Here is a 12,488-nt window from a genome sequence, read left to right as displayed (position 1 = left end):
GGCACAGCCTCAAGATAAAGGGGGGGCGGTTTAGAACGGAGTTGAGGAGGAACTTCTTCACTCAAAGGGTGGTGAATCTCTGGAATTCTCTGCCCGTTGAAGTGGTGGAGGCTGCCTCGCTAAATATTTTTAAGACGTGGGTTGATGGGTTTTTGATAAGCGAGGGGATTAAGGGTTATGGGGAGAGGGTGGGAATGTGGAACTGAGCCACGACAGATCAGCCATGATCTTATTGAATGGCGGGGCAGGCTCGAAGGGCTAGATGGCCTACTCCTGCTCCTATTTCTTATGTTCTTACTTGAGAAAGGATATTATGGCACTGGAGAGGGTGCTTAGGAGATTCAATAGGTTGATTCCAGAGTTGAGAAGGTTGGCCTATGAGGAGAGACTGAGTAGACTAGGACAATACATTTTGGAATTCAGAAGAATGAGGTGAGATCTTATAGAAACATATAAGATTGGGAAGGGAATAGATAAAAGCAAGGAGATTGTTTCCACAGGCAGGTGAAACTATAACTAGGGGGCATAGCCTCAAAATAAGGGAGAGCAGATTTAGGACTGAGTTAAGGAGGAACTTCTTCAACCAAAGGGTTGTGAATCTGTGGAATTCCCTGCCCAGTGAAGGAGTTGAGACTACTTCATTGAATCTTTTTAAGGCAAGGAAAGATACATATTTGAACAGTAAAGGAATTAAGGGTTTGGTGAGTGCGCGCATAAGTGGAACTGAATCCATAAAAAAAATCAGCCATAATCTTACTGAATGGCAAAACAGGCTCAAGGAACCAGATGGCATACTCCTGCTCTGTATGTTTGAGGGAAAACATTCACCCAGATGATAATGGTGGTATTGTGCAATTTATTTCTTAAATTGGTGTGGGTGGCACAGTGGCTAACACCACTGTCTCACAGCACCAGGAATGCGGGATCGATTCCCGATTTGGGTCACTGTGTGGAGTGTGCACGTTCTCCCTGTGTCTATGTGGCTTTCCTCTGGGTGCTCTGGTTTTCTTCTGCTCTGTAAAAAGTCTGACAACACCAGGTTTTAGTCCAACCTATTTATTTGATAATATATTATCAAATAAATAGGTTGGACTAAAACCTCGTGTTGTCAGACTTTTTACTGTGTTTACACCAGTCCAACGCCGGCATACCCACATCATTTCTTCTGCTCTGAAAGATGTACCGGTTAGGTTCATTGGCCATGCTAAATTCTCCCTCTGTTCCTGAACAGATGCTGGAGTGTGGACTAGGAGATTTTCACAGTAACTTCATTGCAATATTAATGTAAGCCTGCTTATGACTAATAAACTTTAAAACTTTGGCTGAGGCAGAAACTCATTTGAAAGATACCTGGAACTGCGCCTAAAGTGCTGCAAGACCTGCAAAGCTACAGACCAAGTGCTGCAAAATGGGGATAAAATGAGCAGTTAGTTTTTTCTGGCTGGCGCACAGGGCAGGCTGAATGGCCTCTTTCTACTCCGTAACTTTTCTATGGGTTCAATGAACACCTGTGGGTTATCTGATGTTAACGACGAGCGTACGGAAAACTGTTACCGAACTGAACTCGTCAGAAAATTCAGCTTGATGATAGGCAGCAAAAAAAAAATTCGCCCAATCAAAATTTTAATTTTCTGTTTTTCAGAATCTGAAAGGGAAACTTCAAAATTTACCAAAAAAGTGTAAACATTAAACAAAACTATATTTAGCTTTGAATATTAATGGATTGGCCTGTTCACTTGGGTCCGCTCCGCAATCGCATACACAACGCGCGATTAAAAAACGTAATAAAACAGCAAATGCCAATTTTCACCCGTTAAACATGTCAGTGCAGAAATCCAGACTTCTTTTGTTTTAGCGCGGCGGGGGATGCTCCTTTGTTTTCCACATTTAAAAGTGTAAAGATCGGGGAGACAAGCAAACTGTCTTCTGACGATGAGGTTGTGAAGATGAATAACTTCAGGACGACATTGAGTATGCGATGAGGAAAGAGTTTAGTTGGGGGACTGGCTGTCAACAACCCCCTCACTCACTCACTGTCCCTCACCTCCCCTCCCCCCAACTCTCTGGCTGATGGCGGTTAGTGGACGGTTGGGCAGAAGGAGCGAGCGAGCGGCTGCGCGATGCAGCGTTCCTTGCGCCCGCGCGGCCCGCCGCCATCTTGTGTCTCCCCCTCCCTCCTCCCGGGCGCGGCCGTTGCTGTGTGGAAGGGATTCTCTCGCGAGGAAGGACGCCATTATCGGATCTTAACAAACAAGCGACGAGAACTGAACGGTAATAACCACCGCGATAGTGCGGCTCTCGTCTGTAAATTCTTACTCGGTTCCGCTGGCCTGCCACTTTGCGAAGCGCGATGACCACAGAGGGGGAGGAAAAAAAAATGACGATTACATTTTTTTCCCCCTCATAAATGAGAGTTCGGACCACGAGGGTGGAGAGGCCTACAGTAGATCTGCCTGACTTTTAAAAAATCTCGTTTATTTGTCCTCCAGCAAAGTGGTTATATAAATTGAGGGTGGTGGCGACAGGGACAGGGCCGCCTGAGAATTTAGATGTTCATTTTGCTTGTACCCATTACCGGTTATTGAGTAAACGTGTTGAAGTATTCAGAGTCGCTTGGTTTATTTATGAGGAGGCATATAGCACGGAGGTTGAGCATAATTATATTATTTTTCTACCCATCATGTGTTTTTGTGTGAACAATTCTTTTCGGCAGCGCGGATTCAATTCTTATTTCGGAAAATAAATATATTTTATCTTTCCCACACGGGCAATGTTCAGTTACACGCCGATTTTACATTGATAAAACAACACAGGCGTCAAAAGATTCAGCGATGATATAAATAAAACAGTGAATTGCTTTGTGTAACTGACAGACCTAATTATGTGTAGGCCTGGAAATAAGTGTCATAATTCTTTACGCTTTTACTGATCAGTTCTTCAGTTTATTTTGATAAACGCAAATATAACATGAAACTCATGTATACAAAATTTAACAATAACTTCCTCTGATGTTGCATGTTGTATTTAGCTAATTGTGAATCTGTTTTATTTAGTTGTAACCAAATCGTTTAACTTAGCTGTAACTAAAACAACAGTACAGTTAGGTACTCGAAGTACCCGATTGATACTGCTACAAGTTCGGCATAAATGGGACAGTAGAGTCTTACATTTAATGTATGGTAGTATTACTGGAGCTTCGAAAGCAGAGGCTGTTCTTGCTAGTAATTGTAATATTGTAACTGAAACGGTCATGCAGGGTTTTCTCCGTTTTTCTAGTGTAAAGCATAGCCTTTGTATGATCACAGGATTATTATAATATCACGAAAAACGAAGGTAAGTTAGACAAACTCAGTATCAAATGTTTCCCATATAAAACGTGTAAGTTGTGAACAGAACCTTGGACAATCTTGCATCGACGCTTGTGGGTTTAAGGGCGTTTTCTTTCGCATGTCTGCGTTGGTGTCCATATTGGACATGCATAGTTGATAGTTTAACAAATGACATTCGCGCGCCTGCTGCTGAATAGGGAGAGCATCCCATGATAATGCTGTTGGCGATCAATTGAAAATTACATTTTTTTCCCATGAAGTTTGTACTGTAATAGTCTACATAATGTATGCAATCTGCTGAAAGCAAATACAAGCGTCCTTATCGTGTAAAGAATGGACTGAAAGAAGCTTCTACTCCCAGCATTTTATTTATTTGTTAAATATTTGGGGCATCAGATGCAGTGGAATATTCTGGTCTACCCAATGGTATGAATTATTTAGTTCTCGTGTGCATTTGACTATTCCTTGCAGTTACACTGTTGAAAATAGCAGTCGAGAGCATCATGGTTAATGTGCAGAATGCAGCTGTAAGTTAATCTTGGTGTTCAAATGATATTCACTTGTTATTGGAATCTTGGTATTAAATTGCAATTTTGGACTTGACTTTTCAAATGCATGAGACTTGCAAGAAGATCTTATGACTTGCACAAATGTTCAGTTTTAGCTTGTACTGTACTTTTGATTATAGGCTTTTAGTTAATGTGGCATGGATCCTATATTAGCTTTGGATTTTTTATTGTCAGAATGAGCGAGAAAGGAAAGATAAAGGAATACATAAACAATATTTTAGTCTCAAAATCTGAGGTTCTTCAATTGCATAATGTATATGATGTTCCGCTGTACCGAAGTTATAAATCGTCCAAAGCACATTGATGAAGTACTGAAGAAAGCCAAACTGAGCAGGACTGTGAAAAGTTTCCTATTTCATGGGAGGCAAAAGAGAGTTCCTTAAGCAAATACCTGAGGACACCAATAAACTGGGCACTTCGTGAGATAAAAACTGTGGAACTAGATGATTTTTACCCCTTATAGGCAAACAGTTGTTGGCCATATTACATCGCAGTTGCAGCATTCATGAATTTCTAAGCAACCACTCAGATGTCAATATCCACCACGAGTCACCAGTTCTTGTTAAAAATCTGTTTCTCTCATGAAAGATTGAACTCTGTACTTTGGAAGTTCTAGCCCCTGAATTCCCTCAAAAGCCAATTTAATTTGGACGGCCTCATTTCCTGATAGCTCAATCTCCTCTGAGGTTGCCTTCCACGGAATTCAGTAAGCTACACTCCTGCCTCTAACTATGGGCACACTTCCAACTCTTTTGCAGACCACTAACTTCATGGAGCTGTCACTGCCCAGGGTTTCTCTGAACGCCAGTTTCCTGGCTTCACTGAGCAAAAAGTGACTTCAGAGCACCTCTGAGCCTAAACTGTCTCCAGCACAGAATCAGTGACCTTCAACCATATTCTTGAGCTCCCCCAGGACTTCCCAGAGCCCTAACTGACTGGAACATGCTTGGCGTTTCCCATGGCTTCTCTGTGTACAGCAAATCACACAAGGTCCAAACTTTCACTAACCCCCTCTCCTAACAAATGCACAGAGAACTTTTTTAAGTTTCATCCATCTCCATGATGACATTGCCTTTCAGGGTTTACTGAATGTTTTTAACCTAACCTAGCTCTAACCCTAAAACAAAATATCTCTGGTCAGAGTGTGTGTATATGCAACCATTGCAGGCAATACACCTCCAGTTCTCCAGCTAAATAAGCCCACCTGCTGTTTTATGACTAAATTTTTGCTATATTAAATGGATCATCTTGGGAACTGGCAGTCTCTAAAGCCCAGCATTTTAGTTACTGTAGTTTCACAAAAAAATTTCCTCAAAGTAAACATCTCAAATGTTAGAATGTTCCATGAACTAGATATTTGTCACAACTCCGTGCTAATAAAAATGAAGACACATAACCGTTTGTTTTCTAATTTGCCATTTGGGATATAACAACCTATGTGATACACACCTTTAAACATCCTAAGTTTGCTGCAGCCGGGAAACTGGCGTCCGGAGAAACCCTGGGTCAATGACAGCTAGATTAAGTTAGTGGTCTGCAAAAGGGTTGGAAATGTGCCTGTGGTGTGTGGCAGAGGTGTACCTTTGGGAATCCTGCAGAAGGCAATCTCAGGAGAAGAGATTCAACCATCAGGAAGAGAGCAATCATTTGAGGCAGTCCAAATCAAGGTGGCTTTTGAAGGAATTCAGAGGCTAAACCCTCCCAAGTGAAGAGTATTACACGCAATAATAGTCTCTCCCATTAGCCAACGAATTTCTTAAGTCCATCAGCGCTGCTTCATTCTCTTCTCAGTTTAAGGCAAAACATTTTTACAATTTTTTTAGAAGGTTTTTTGACAATTATAGTCCAAACTCCAATGCAGAATCCGATTCCTCATTGTCACACACAAATGAATTTTCAAGTTCCATCTTTTAAACAGTGTGCTGATTTCAGCTTTCGAACCTTGGTGTCCTAGTCTGTAGCTTTCTCATTGCTAAACTCCACAAAGAATGCCTGAGTTAAGTTCATAGTTACATTATCACCCTCTTTGTTAGTTGTAATCATATCTTCATTTCTCATTTCATTTTCTGGACTCAAAATATTTAAGTTCTCTCTCTGAGATAAGTTTAAAAAATGGCTTTTGATGCCAACAACCTGTTCCTTTTTTGATAAAATCTTCCTTGGCTATTTAAAGAACATCTTTCATATGCTTTTTATGCCCAAGCAGAAAGGTTTGATGTTGTTTGATCTTTAAACAGCTCATAATCTTTTGTTTTTCCTGATTTTCATTCAGATTGAATATCATTTAATTATTTCAAAGCAATATCAACACACTCCTCATTTTGATCTTGAACTTTCTTTCTAATGCTTCTGAGCCTTCAACACAAATTACTTTATTCCAATCGTTTTGAGGTCGTAACTGGTCTTTTGAATTCGGTCCAGTTTCCTGGATTTTTTCAGCTGTCTCCTGTATCTCAACACTGATAGGCATGTTTAATTCTTGTGCTGTCTTAGCACTGGGAGGATATTTAATTCAGTGTGAACTGTCATTTAACCCTTTAGGATCAGACTTGAGGTCTCAGTCCTTTCTGTGACGAAAATTATTATGTATCAACAGGAAGTTACCACAAAAAAACAAAAGTGGTGAAGTTTGTGAGTTTCAATTAAACATGATGCAGGTTTATTTAGGAGATATTGCTTGTTCCAGGTCCGAGATGGAAGAACCCTAAAAGTCCGTAAATCCATCTACTAGTGCCACGACAGACCATGTGATGTTATACCACCAGAGATGCAGCTACTTTAAGCACATAACACCTCTCCCCTTTTACTTCTTTAGTCCCCAGATACCGTGCCATATATATATCTATGACTCTATAACAATTTTTACTGTTTCAACAACAGACCAAATTAAACGGTTTACGTTATTTTGCATCATTATTTCCGATACATATGATTAATAAGACGGTTTCTCAGTTGGATGTCTATTCCTTTTGGGTTGTACTTGACACTCTGGAATTTGGCTACTTGAGATCTTTCCAAATATCCTCTTTTTCCTCTGACTCTTGTGCAACTATTTTGGCGTTAGTTTCCATTGGTGTCACATGTCCTTCAGCATCAGAATCTTGATTTGTTTCTGTTCAGAGGTATCACTATTTAACATTTCTGATAAAGTACTTCTTGTAAAACTTAAGTGACTGTGAGCTAGATTCTAGTCAGTATGACGTCACCAAACTCTCATCATCTTATGGTGTAAAATATTGGACCTGTTTTTGCTAGGGTAATGGCAGGTACCCAATTTTCATTGGTACTGTAGCTTCTTATTAGTACTCATGCTCGAGTTAATACCCTCTTTTTAGAGTTCTGTTCCCTCATAGCAATGTGTTTTTCTTGTCGTTTGACAATCTCTAAAGTACCAGGTGTTACCAAAAGATCAAACTTTGTTCTGAACTTTTTTAAAAAAGCAGCATCACTGGTGAATTGTTTCATTGTGTGTGCAGCGTTTCTGCATGATATCAAGAATTTATTTACCCATCTTGACAATGAACTTTGATCTTTTGATGCCTTGGTTGAGTGTTTGTACAAATCGTTCAGCCAACCAATTTGTGGATGGATGGTGTGGAGCCAATTTGATGAATTGTATAGCGTTTCCTTTCAAGTATTCTTTGAACTTCGAAAAGTATGCTCAAAGCTTTTTTTTTACAGCTGAGTATGACTCGCTTCTGCACTAGTAAAGTTCATGAAGTAAAGTTTACCAGTTGCTTTGCTCCTGGGGGCATTATGTGCAAGGTGACTGCAATTATCCCATAGGGTGATGCATCGCAAGCAAGTTGTACCTTCAGCTTGGAATTGACATGGACCAGTAGCTCAGACATCTTTAAAAGTTTTTTTTAATCTCTTAGTAATATTTCCACCACCTTCTGTCCAATCCTATTTGACACATAGCAAAGTGTGTAATGGCTTCAATAGCATTGCTAAATTTGTAACAAATTCATCATAGTAATGAATCAATCCTAGAAACCATTTCAGTTGCTTCACATGGTGCTTCTAAAATTACTGTCTTTTTTTGTTCCTTATGGAAGTCATCTTTATCAATGATGCAACTCAAGTAGTTTATGGATGTCTTGGAAAAGGTCATACTTTTCCTTTTTGATCCAGAGATTGCTTTTGCAGATGTTCTAATGTAGCTTTCAAGTTCCTCAAAAACCCTTGCTCGTTTGAATCTCTGATGAGGATATCATCAAGATAGCATTGTACACCATTTAGCCTATGCAGAATTTGATCAGTGGATCTCAGGAATAGAGTAGGTGTGAACGTTATCCCAAATAGCAATCTCAGGTATCGAAACAGACTTTTGAGTGACGTAATGAGTAACAAATGTGAACTTTCAGCCACATTCATTAGATCTATTTTACTGAATTTCTGGTCTTCAGAATATGGAGCCAATCAGTCTTTGTTTGGCGTACAATGCTGGGTCAATCATTATCTTGAGAGATCTCCACAAATCCTTACTGAACTCTCGGGCTTTAGTCCAAGCACTGTGGGTGTAGGCCAATCATTTGTACTAACTGGTTCAATGACTCCTGTTTGGGTGCATCTTGTTTTTCTTCGACTTAGAAAAGCATGGGAATAAATGGGTCTTTTTCCAAATGGCAGGCAATAGCCAAGGGGGTATTACACAGAGTTGTGCTGGGACCCCAGCTATTTACAATATATAATAATTTAATGTTTAATATGGAAAATTGTGAGATTATTCATTTTGGTAGCAAAAACTGGTAGGCAGATTGTTATCTCAATGGCTATAAATTGTGCAACAAGACCTGGGTGTCTTTGTACATCAGTCAATGAAGGTAAGCGTGCAACTGCAGCAGACAGCAAAGAAGGCAAATGTTGGTCTTCATAGTGAGAGGATTTGAATACAGGAGTTATACAGAAACTAAATGAAGAATGGTCGCAATCCTTCTCGAACAATAACAACCAAATCTCGGGATGATTATCTCAGGATAATTTTCCTACACTTTTTCTTGGACAAAGATCAGGTGAATTTCCATTACAGTGCTTTGCATCCCTATCTATTCCGAAGGTCAAAACTTTAACTGCAATGGATTTCCCACAATCTTCACTTTCTGGTACAGCTTTTTTAATGGAAGTTTCTGTTATTTGCATCAATGCCAGTAATTTAACACCCATTTCCTTATCTGGAGATTCCTTAAGCATCCCTAACTAGTGTTCTGCTTCAACAGTTTTGTTTTACACGCCCTGTCTTTGGCCACATGTAGTAACCTTTTCAGACGAGATAAAATATCTCTCGAAAGCATACTGATTTCTTTGCAATTTTATCCTTTACTATCATTTTAATTAACTGAAATAACTTCTGCCTTCTCTTCCCCAAAGCTAGATTCTTTTCCTCCAGTTTCCCTGTGGTTTTACAATTGGAGATCTGCTGCTCCTAACCACTTAAGTAATATCAGACCCATCTGGAAGAACTGCCTTGCATTAGAAACTTTATGGTCTTCGAAGAGTGATCTGATAGATATTGGGGTGCTGTTATGGAATTTTTCCGTTAGTTCTCTGTCATTCTTAGAATTCTTTGAAGTTCCAGTGCCTGATAGCGGTCCCATAACATTTATTTCTCCTGATAAAATTCTATGGATGTTTAAATCCTTCTTCTCTTTAAATGCTTGACACTGCATATCTATTTGTCTATCCCAGTTCACTTCACCTAAGTCAGCTTTCATGCCTGCCCTTATTGCCCTGTTTAAGTTTAAAATATCTGCCTTAGACACACTCTTCTCCTTTTCAAAACCTATGTAAGATTCAATTATATTTGGTTGCTGGTATCTAGGGATGCCTTTAACTCTGAGCTCATTCGTTAATCCTGTCACATTATACCATACTAAATCTGAAATAGCCTGTTCCCTGGTTGATTCCAGAACCTGCTGTTCTAAGAATCTATCTCAAAAGCATTCTAAGAACTCATCCAGGCTGCAACTGCCAATCTGATCTTTCCAGTTTATATGTAGATTAAAGTCACCCATGATTATGGCATCCAATATTACTTATTGTATACTTGGCCCCACATTGTGGTAACTGTTAGGGGGTTACCCACACTAGTAACTTCCCTTAGTATTCTTCTCCATTCAAACAAAATCCACATCAAAATCTCCTGAATTAAGGTCATTGCTAGCAATTGCACCAATGCCATCCTTGATCAACAGTGCTACCTCACTACTTTTACCTAGGTTACTACGTCACATACCCCTCAGTGTTCAGGTCCCAATCCTTGCCGTCCAGCCAGGACTCCATAATGGCTATCAGATCATACTTAAATGTGTGCTATCGGTTTGTTTACTTTGTTATGAATGCTGTGCGCATTTAGATACTGAGCCTTTAATTTAGTGTTTTTCTGTCTCTTTGTAACATCTAGTTTTGATTCTATGTGCATTTGTTTGGTTCTTTTCTCAGTCCATTCCTGCCATTTGCCAACCCTCCAAATGGCACCTTGACATTCTATGGCATTACTGTTGCTGAATCTGCCACTATCAATATCTTTTGTGTTATAGTTGTGAGAAACTGGACTGGACTAGCCATATAGTGGCTACAGTAAATGAGCCAAACACTGCAGATGCCAGAATCTGAAACAAGAACAGAGGATACTGGAAAACTGAGCAGGTCTGGCAGCATCTGAAAGAAGTGAAAGCAGAGTTAATGTACGTGTGTGTGTTTGCATTAAGTCAAAACATATATGGGATGTTCAAGATGGAGGAGAAAGGTCACAAACTCAACATTCAGTCCCAAGGGCTGCAACGTGCTCAATTGGAAGATGAGATGCTGTTCCAACTTGTGCCAGTCTTCCCTGGAACATTGCAGCAGTCCAAGGACCAGCATGTGGGCATGAGAGCAAGGTGCAAAGAATACTTTCACCTGGTTCCCAAGCATGACTCCAACCTACCCGTTGCTTGCCATTTTAACTCGCATCTTGCTTTATTGTTAAGTTGCTACTTTTTGTTGCAATCTCTCTCAGCTATATTTTAATATCTAACACACTCTCCCTCCAGTTCTGACAAAGAGCCAAAAGAACTCAACTTTAACTCTGCTTTCTCTCCTTACAGACGCTGCGAGATTTGCTGAGATTTTCTAGCATCATCTGTTCTTGTTTCTGTGGCTACAAGAGGAAGTCAGAGGCTAGGAATTTTGCGGCGAGTAACTCACCTCCTGACTCCCAAAAACCTGTCCATAATCTACAAGATAGCATTCAGGAGTGTGGTGGAATACTCTGCCTTTGCTTGGATGAGTGCAGTTCCAACACTGAAAAGCCTGGATATCATCCAGGACAAAAGAATCCGCTGATTGGTACACCATCCACAAACATTTACTCCTTCCACCACTGACGGACAGTTGAAGCAGTGTATGTCATCTAAAAATGCACTGACAGGAACTCACCCAAGGTTTCTTAGTTAGCACCATCTAACCCCACGGCCATTACCATTTAGAATGACAAGGGGAGGAGATACATGGGAACAATACCACTTGGACATCCCCATCCAATTCACACACCATCCTTTCTGGAAATCCCATTGCCAATCTTTTCATTCGTTCAAATGGTGTCAGTCCTGTAGTCCATTTGGCTTTGCCTTTTGCTTCATCAGGATGCTGTCTAGCATTCTGCCCAACCCTTGCCAGTTTCAACCCTTGCCAATGATGTTTTGAGAATATGGTTCATCCTTTCTCCCATGCCTGAACTCTGAGGGTGGTATAGAATGTGAAATTTCTGTTTTATACCCATCCATATAGCTATCTGTTAACTTTTCTCATGAAATGTGTTACCTGGTCAAAGTCTATTTGCAAGGGGTCATCACACAAAGGTATTATTTAGAACATAGAACACTACAGCACAAACAGGCCCTTCGGCCCACGAGTTGCGCCGATCACATCAACACCTACCAACCTACAGACCTATCTATAACCCTCAATCTCATTAAACCCCATATACTCATCCAGAAGTCTTTTAAAAGACCCCAGCGAGTTCGCCTCCACCACCACTGACGGCAGCCGATTCCATTCACTCACCTCCCTCTGAGTGAAAAACTTACCCCTAACATCACTTCTGAACTTCCCTCCCTGCACCTTAAATCTGTGTCCTCTCGTAGCAACCATTTCAACCCGGGGAAATAGCCTCTGAGAGTCCACCCTATCTATTCCTCTCAACATTTTGTAAACTTCTATCAGGTCGCCTCTCAACCTTCGTCTCTCCAGGGAAAAGAGTCCCAGCTCCCTCAACCTAACTTCATAAGGCATGCCTCCCAGTCCAGGCAACATCCTTGTAAATCTCCTCTGTACCCTCTCAATAGCTTCTACATCTTTCCGATAGTGAGGTGACCAGAACTGCGCACAATACTCTAAATGAGGCCTGACAAGGGTCTTATAAAGTTGCAGCATTACCTCCCGACTCCTAAACTCAATCCCTCGATTAATGAAGGCCAGTACACCATACGCCTTCTTGACCACCTCCTCCACCTGCGAGGCCGATTTAAGAGTCCTGTGGACCCGGACCCCTAGATCCTTCTGCTCTTCAACACTACTCAGACTTCTGCCCTTGATAGTGTACTCGTTC

General features: G+C 40.7%; 2 protein-coding genes across 4 annotated transcripts in view; one reads left to right on the top strand and one right to left on the bottom strand.

The window, feature by feature from the left end:
- Positions 1-2,005, bottom strand: part of ca5a (carbonic anhydrase Va) — a 67,810-nt gene extending 65,805 nt beyond the window's left edge. For both annotated transcript variants that reach the window (XM_080186884.1, XM_080186885.1), the window contains exon 1: positions 1,811-2,005. The gene's annotated coding sequence lies outside the window, so the exon portion shown is untranslated. The remainder of the gene's footprint in view (positions 1-1,810) is intronic.
- A 116-nt stretch (positions 2,006-2,121) lies between these two features.
- Positions 2,122-12,488, top strand: part of banp (BTG3 associated nuclear protein) — a 182,467-nt gene continuing 172,100 nt past the window's right edge. For both annotated transcript variants that reach the window (XM_080186883.1, XM_080186882.1), the window contains exon 1: positions 2,122-2,271. The gene's annotated coding sequence lies outside the window, so the exon portion shown is untranslated. The remainder of the gene's footprint in view (positions 2,272-12,488) is intronic.

This window comes from Carcharhinus amblyrhynchos, chromosome 4, assembly GCF_965287045.1.
Source record: "Carcharhinus amblyrhynchos chromosome 4, sCarAmb.v2.hapA, whole genome shotgun sequence".
NCBI classification, from domain to species: Eukaryota; Metazoa; Chordata; class Chondrichthyes; order Carcharhiniformes; family Carcharhinidae; genus Carcharhinus; species Carcharhinus amblyrhynchos.
Note: the sequence above shows the minus strand (reverse complement) of the source record. Positions and strands in the feature narration are given on the sequence as shown.